This window comes from Triticum aestivum, chromosome 3B (genome assembly GCF_018294505.1).
Source record: "Triticum aestivum cultivar Chinese Spring chromosome 3B, IWGSC CS RefSeq v2.1, whole genome shotgun sequence".
Classification (NCBI taxonomy): domain Eukaryota; kingdom Viridiplantae; phylum Streptophyta; class Magnoliopsida; order Poales; family Poaceae; genus Triticum; species Triticum aestivum.
The window spans coordinates 4,710,432-4,716,735 of record NC_057801.1 but is presented as its reverse complement, the minus strand read 5'-3'; positions in this window follow the sequence as shown (position 1 = coordinate 4,716,735).

The window sequence follows — 6,304 nt, the reverse complement described above, 5'->3', positions numbered from 1 at the left end:
GTTAATTACAGCGATTGTCGTCACAAAAAAAATCCAATGATTGTCGGTGAAACTAAGTATGAGTACACTCTCATATCTGAAAATATATTAGATAGGTTTGTGTTGACTGTGGTTGGTTGTACTCTTGCCGTTCTTTCAATTCATTCACTAAATGCATTGGACTAGCTACCTACCTACTTTGATTATTAGAGCCAACACATTAAGATCACACTCAATCCATCGCTTTACATCGTACACAAAGGACCAATCACACTCACTCACCATGCCCATTTGCTTTCACAGTTAGAAGATACGTAGCTTCCTCAACTTTGGCATAAACATCACTTTCTGTATATTGCAGCAATGAAGAGCTAAGAGTAGGCAATTATATCTTCACCACTAAGAGCAAGTACAATAAGGTGACATAAGCAAGCTATAAGAATTTAAATATTATATGTTTGCTTAGTTGGAACTGAGAGAAAAGAAGAGAGAATGCAAGCGGACTATAGAATAAGAGCCAGCTATAGCACGAGCCGCAAAAAAAATGAATGATTGTCGGTGAATCTTAGCATGGATACACTCATATTTGAAAATATATTGGATTGGTTTATCCGTTTATGCTGACAGTGGTTGGTTGTACTTTCTCCGTTCTTCCAATTCATTTAGTGAATGCATTGAACCAACTAGCAAGCTGCTTTGATTATGAGAGCCAACACATTAAGATCACACTCAATCCATCGCTTTACGTCATACGCAAATGAAAAATCACACTCACTCACCCGACATGCCCATTCGCTTTCTCTCCAACAAGATATGTAGACACCTCTTGTTCGGCATAAACTTTGCTTTTTGTATATTGCAACAACGAAGAGATGAGAGTAGGCACTCCTCATTGGTAAAAGGGATTGAGACAAGGGGATCCAATGTCTCCTATATATCCTGTTTAATGTCATTGCTAATATGTTAGTGGTCCTCATTGTTAGAGTCAAGGAGGACGGGAGTTAGGTGCGCTCATTTCTCATCTTGTGGATGTTGGGGTGTCCACACTACAATAGCGGATGATACCATTATTTTCATGGAACATGATATGACAAAAGCTAGAAACATGAAATTGGGTTTATGTATTTTTGAACAACTGCCTGGTCTGAAAATAAACTCCAATAAGAGTGAATTGTTCTGCTTTGGGCGCACCAAAGAGGAACATGATAATTATAGATAATTGTTCGGTTATGAGCTGGGATCCCTACAATTTAGTTACCTGTGAATCCCAATTCATCAATGTAAATTAACCGACAAATAATGGAAGTGCATTGAAGATTGATTTGAGAAGAAGCTAAGTTGTTGGAAGAACAAACTTATGTCTTATGGGGTTCGGATGGTTCTAATAAATTGCGTGCTTACAAGCATGCCGATGTTCCTATTAGCCTTCTTTGAAGTACCCATGGGGGTAAGGAAAAGGTTGGACTTCTATCAATCACGTTTTTTGGGCAAAATGATGCGAATAAATCAAAGTACAGACTAGGTAAGTGGGACAAGGGGGGTTTAGGTATCTAAAACCTAGAAGTAAAGAACATGTGCTTGCTAAGTAAATGGTTATATAGGTTGTCCATAGAGGGGGTGGTGTGGTGTGTGGATGCAATTATCGTGTAACAAGTATTCACGGTCCAAAACCCTGGCACAAGTCACAGCGCAACCGAATGACTGTCCTTTTTGGAAGGGGCTGATGAGGACAAAGGTCACCTTCATCAATAGGAGTAAATTCATTGTAGGGATGGAAACACTACTAGATTTTGGAAACATACCTAGCTAGGGGAGACACCATTAGCCTTGCATTGTCAAACAAAGACGCTTTTGTAAGTACAATATTAGGTTATGTTCCCTTAAATATTCAGTTTAGGCGGGTATTTGTGGGGGAATCGTGGGATAGGTGGCTACATTTGTGCCTAGATTGATGGAGGTTAACCTCTCTGATTAGCTAGATACCCTGCACTAGAAACTTTTTTTTGCATGGTAATACGTGTCTCATTCATAACAGAAAGAACAAAGTACAAGTCACGTAAAGATTGACATAGCAAAACTGAAGAGATAGCAGAACATCTCTCAGCTTGACACCAACGCTCGTCACCTGCCTCCGGCACCACCACAGCAGCCACCAAAGAAAAGAATGACGAATCACCACCTCACCCGAGCTCGATGCGGCTCCATCGCTGATATGCAGCTTTCCGAACCTCCAAGGTGGCTCACCAAAAGTGAAGCCCTTGCCGTTGACCGAATCAGACCGGGGCAACACCCCAGACACGCCATCGAACTCTAGATCTAGCACCCCACCACGACTAAGACACCGAAGGAGGAAACAATACCTGTCATCCACGAACCACGAGCCCAACACATGTTTCGTCTTCTAGATGTCGTTGATGCAGGCCATAATCTGCATCCGCTCCTGGACTACCTCCCAAGCTCTGCGCCGACGCAGGAGCAAACACTGTCGCAATGGCAGAGCCCGAGGACACAGGTCCACCATGAGGATGCCGCCGCCACGCCATCCTTCCTTAAACAGTCTGGTTTTCCAAATCCATCCCCAACCATAGGACCGATGGCCTCATCAGGAAAGGATCCGAAGAATATTTATTCAGCGCCATCATCGTCACCACTAAAGCAAAGACGATGAATAACCTAAAACCTATACTACGAGGAAGTAAAAACGATCCACATGCGTGAACCCGACGACCCCCGCACCACCAACGACCGAGATCGCCGGTGGAGGGGAGCTACCGGAGAACGGCGTTGGAAGATCGGCCTCTCCTGGTGGCGGCTAGGGTTACAACTAGAAACTATTTGGTCATGCATATTCTCGGTAAAATCTATGTATGTAGATTTGATAAACACTAGCCCAATCCCAAAATCGCCTCATATTTAGAAAATTAAGGCACCATTAAAAATAAAAGTCTCTATGTGGTTTGTGCACAAGAAAGTGATATTGACTAAGAATAACTTAGCAAAATGTGGATGAGAGGGTAGTAAACGGTGTTGTTATTGTGATCAGGGTGAATCAATCCAACATATTTTTCTCAAGTGCCCACTAGCCAAGCTATAGTGGCATACAATACATGTGTTCTTTAATGTCTATCCTCTTAACAACATCTCCAATTCATTTGAGACATGGTTAAATGGGCTAGACCCTAAGACATCAACACATATTCAAGTCGGAGTGCGTACATTACTTTGGGCTATTTGGAACTGTCGGAATAACGTTATATTTAACCGAAACAACATCACAATTTTTTTTGTTGGTCATCTTCCGAGTGTCTGGATGGATCCGTACGTGGTCGTTACTCAGCCGTTCGAAAGTCAGGGAACATATGGCCTATGGGTGCAACCGCCGGGGATGGTAGCACGAGATACGTACAATTGGTTTGGATGGCGGTCCAATAATAGGATAAGTGTTTAGTCATCTGGTCCTATTTTTGCCGCTTGTGGTATTTTATTCCTTCTGATTGAGTTTGCTGTCTAACATGTGTTGAACTTCGTACTTTGATGCTACTTTGTTTAATAAAATGTTTGTGAGAACTCTTAATTCAGAGGTCGGGGGTAATCCTCATTTCCGAAAAAAAGCCGAAAGTAGGAAATTGTGTTTTCACCACTAATACTACTGCATATCATTCCTAAGTTTTTGGCTCTTCCCTATGACACTTCAAAGTAAATAAGTGCCTTAAAAACTCATGGTTAATTACAGCGATTGTCGTCACAAAAAAAATCCAATGATTGTCGGTGAAACTAAGTATGAGTACACTCTCATATCTGAAAATATATTAGATAGGTTTGTGTTGACTGTGGTTGGTTGTACTCTTGCCGTTCTTTCAATTCATTCACTAAATGCATTGGACTAGCTACCTACCTACTTTGATTATTAGAGCCAACACATTAAGATCACACTCAATCCATCGCTTTACATCGTACACAAAGGACCAATCACACTCACTCACCATGCCCATTTGCTTTCACAGTTAGAAGATACGTAGCTTCCTCAACTTTGGCATAAACATCACTTTCTGTATATTGCAGCAATGAAGAGCTAAGAGTAGGCAATTATATCTTCACCACTAAGAGCAAGTACAATAAGGTGACATAAGCAAGCTATAAGAATTTAAATATTATATGTTTGCTTAGTTGGAACTGAGAGAAAAGAAGAGAGAATGCAAGCGGACTATAGAATAAGAGCCAGCTATAGCACGAGCCGCAAAAAAAATGAATGATTGTCGGTGAATCTTAGCATGGATACACTCATATTTGAAAATATATTGGATTGGTTTATCCGTTTATGCTGACAGTGGTTGGTTGTACTTTCTCCGTTCTTCCAATTCATTTAGTGAATGCATTGAACCAACTAGCAAGCTGCTTTGATTATGAGAGCCAACACATTAAGATCACACTCAATCCATCGCTTTACGTCATACGCAAATGAAAAATCACACTCACTCACCCGACATGCCCATTCGCTTTCTCTCCAACAAGATATGTAGACACCTCTTGTTCGGCATAAACTTTGCTTTTTGTATATTGCAACAACGAAGAGATGAGAGTAGGCACTCCTCATTGGTAAAAGGGATTGAGACAAGGGGATCCAATGTCTCCTATATATCCTGTTTAATGTCATTGCTAATATGTTAGTGGTCCTCATTGTTAGAGTCAAGGAGGACGGGAGTTAGGTGCGCTCATTTCTCATCTTGTGGATGTTGGGGTGTCCACACTACAATAGCGGATGATACCATTATTTTCATGGAACATGATATGACAAAAGCTAGAAACATGAAATTGGGTTTATGTCTTTTTGAACAACTGCCTGGTCTGAAAATAAACTCCAATAAGAGTGAATTGTTCTGCTTTGGGCGCACCAAAGAGGAACATGATAATTATAGATAATTGTTCGGTTGTGAGCTGGGATCCCTACAATTTAGTTACCTGTGAATCCCAATTCATCAATGTAAATTAACCGACAAATAATGGAAGTGCATTGAAGATTGATTTGAGAAGAAGCTAAGTTGTTGGAAGAACAAACTTATGTCTTATGGGGTTCGGATGGTTCTAATAAATTTCGTGCTTACAAGCATGCCGATGTTCCTATTAGCCTTCTTTGAAGTACCCATGGGGGTAAGGAAAAGGTTGGACTTCTATCAATCACGTTTTTTTGGCAAAATGATGCGAATAAATCAAAGTACAGACTAGGTAAGTGGGACAAGGGGGTTTACGTATCTAAAAACTAGAAGTAAAGAACATGTGCTTGCTAAGTAAATGGTTATATAGGTTGTCCATAGAGGGGGTGGTGTGGTGTGTGGATGCAATTATTGTGTAACAAGTATTCACGGTCCAAAACCCTGGCACAAGTCACAGCGCAACCGAATGACTGTCCTTTTTGGAAGGGGCTGATGAGGACAAAGGTCACCTTCATCAATAGGAGTAAATTCATTGTAGGGATGGAAACACTACTAGATTTTGGAAACATACCTAGCTAGGGGAGACACCATTAGCCTTGCATTGTCAAACAAAGACGCTTTTGTAAGTACAATATTAGGTTATGTTCCCTTGAATATTCAGTTTAGGCGGGTATTTGTGGGGGAATCGTGGGATAGGTGGCTACATTTGTGCCTAGATTGATGGAGGTTAACCTCTCTGATTAGCTAGATACCCTGCACTAGAAACTTTTTTTTGCATGGTAATATGTGTCTCATTCATAACAGAAAGAACAAAGTACAAGTCACGTAAAGATTGACATGACAAAACTGAAAAGATAGCAGAACATCTCTCAGCTTGACACCAACGCTCGTCACCTGCCTCCGGCACCACCACAGCAGCCACCAAAGAAAAGAATGACGAATCACCACCTCACCCGAGCTCGATGCGGCTCCATCGCTGATATGCAGCTTTGCGAACCTCCAAGGTGGCTCACCAAAAGTGAAGCCCTTGCCGTTGACCGAATCAGACCGGGGCAACACCCCAGACACGCCATCGAACTCTAGATCTAGCACCCCACCATGACTAAGACACCGAAGGAGGAAACAATAGCTGCCATCCACGAACCACGAGCCCAACACATGTTTCGTCTTCCAGATGTCGTTGATGCAGACCATAATCTGCATCCGCTCCTGGACTACCTCCCAAGCTCTGCGCCGACGCTGGAGCAAACACCGTCGCAATGGCGGAGCCCGAGGACACAGGTCCACCATGAGGATGCCGCCGTCGCCACGCCATCCTTCCTTGAACAGTCTGGTTTCCAAATCCATCCCCAACCATAGGACCGATGGCCTCATCAGGAAAGGATCCGAAGAAT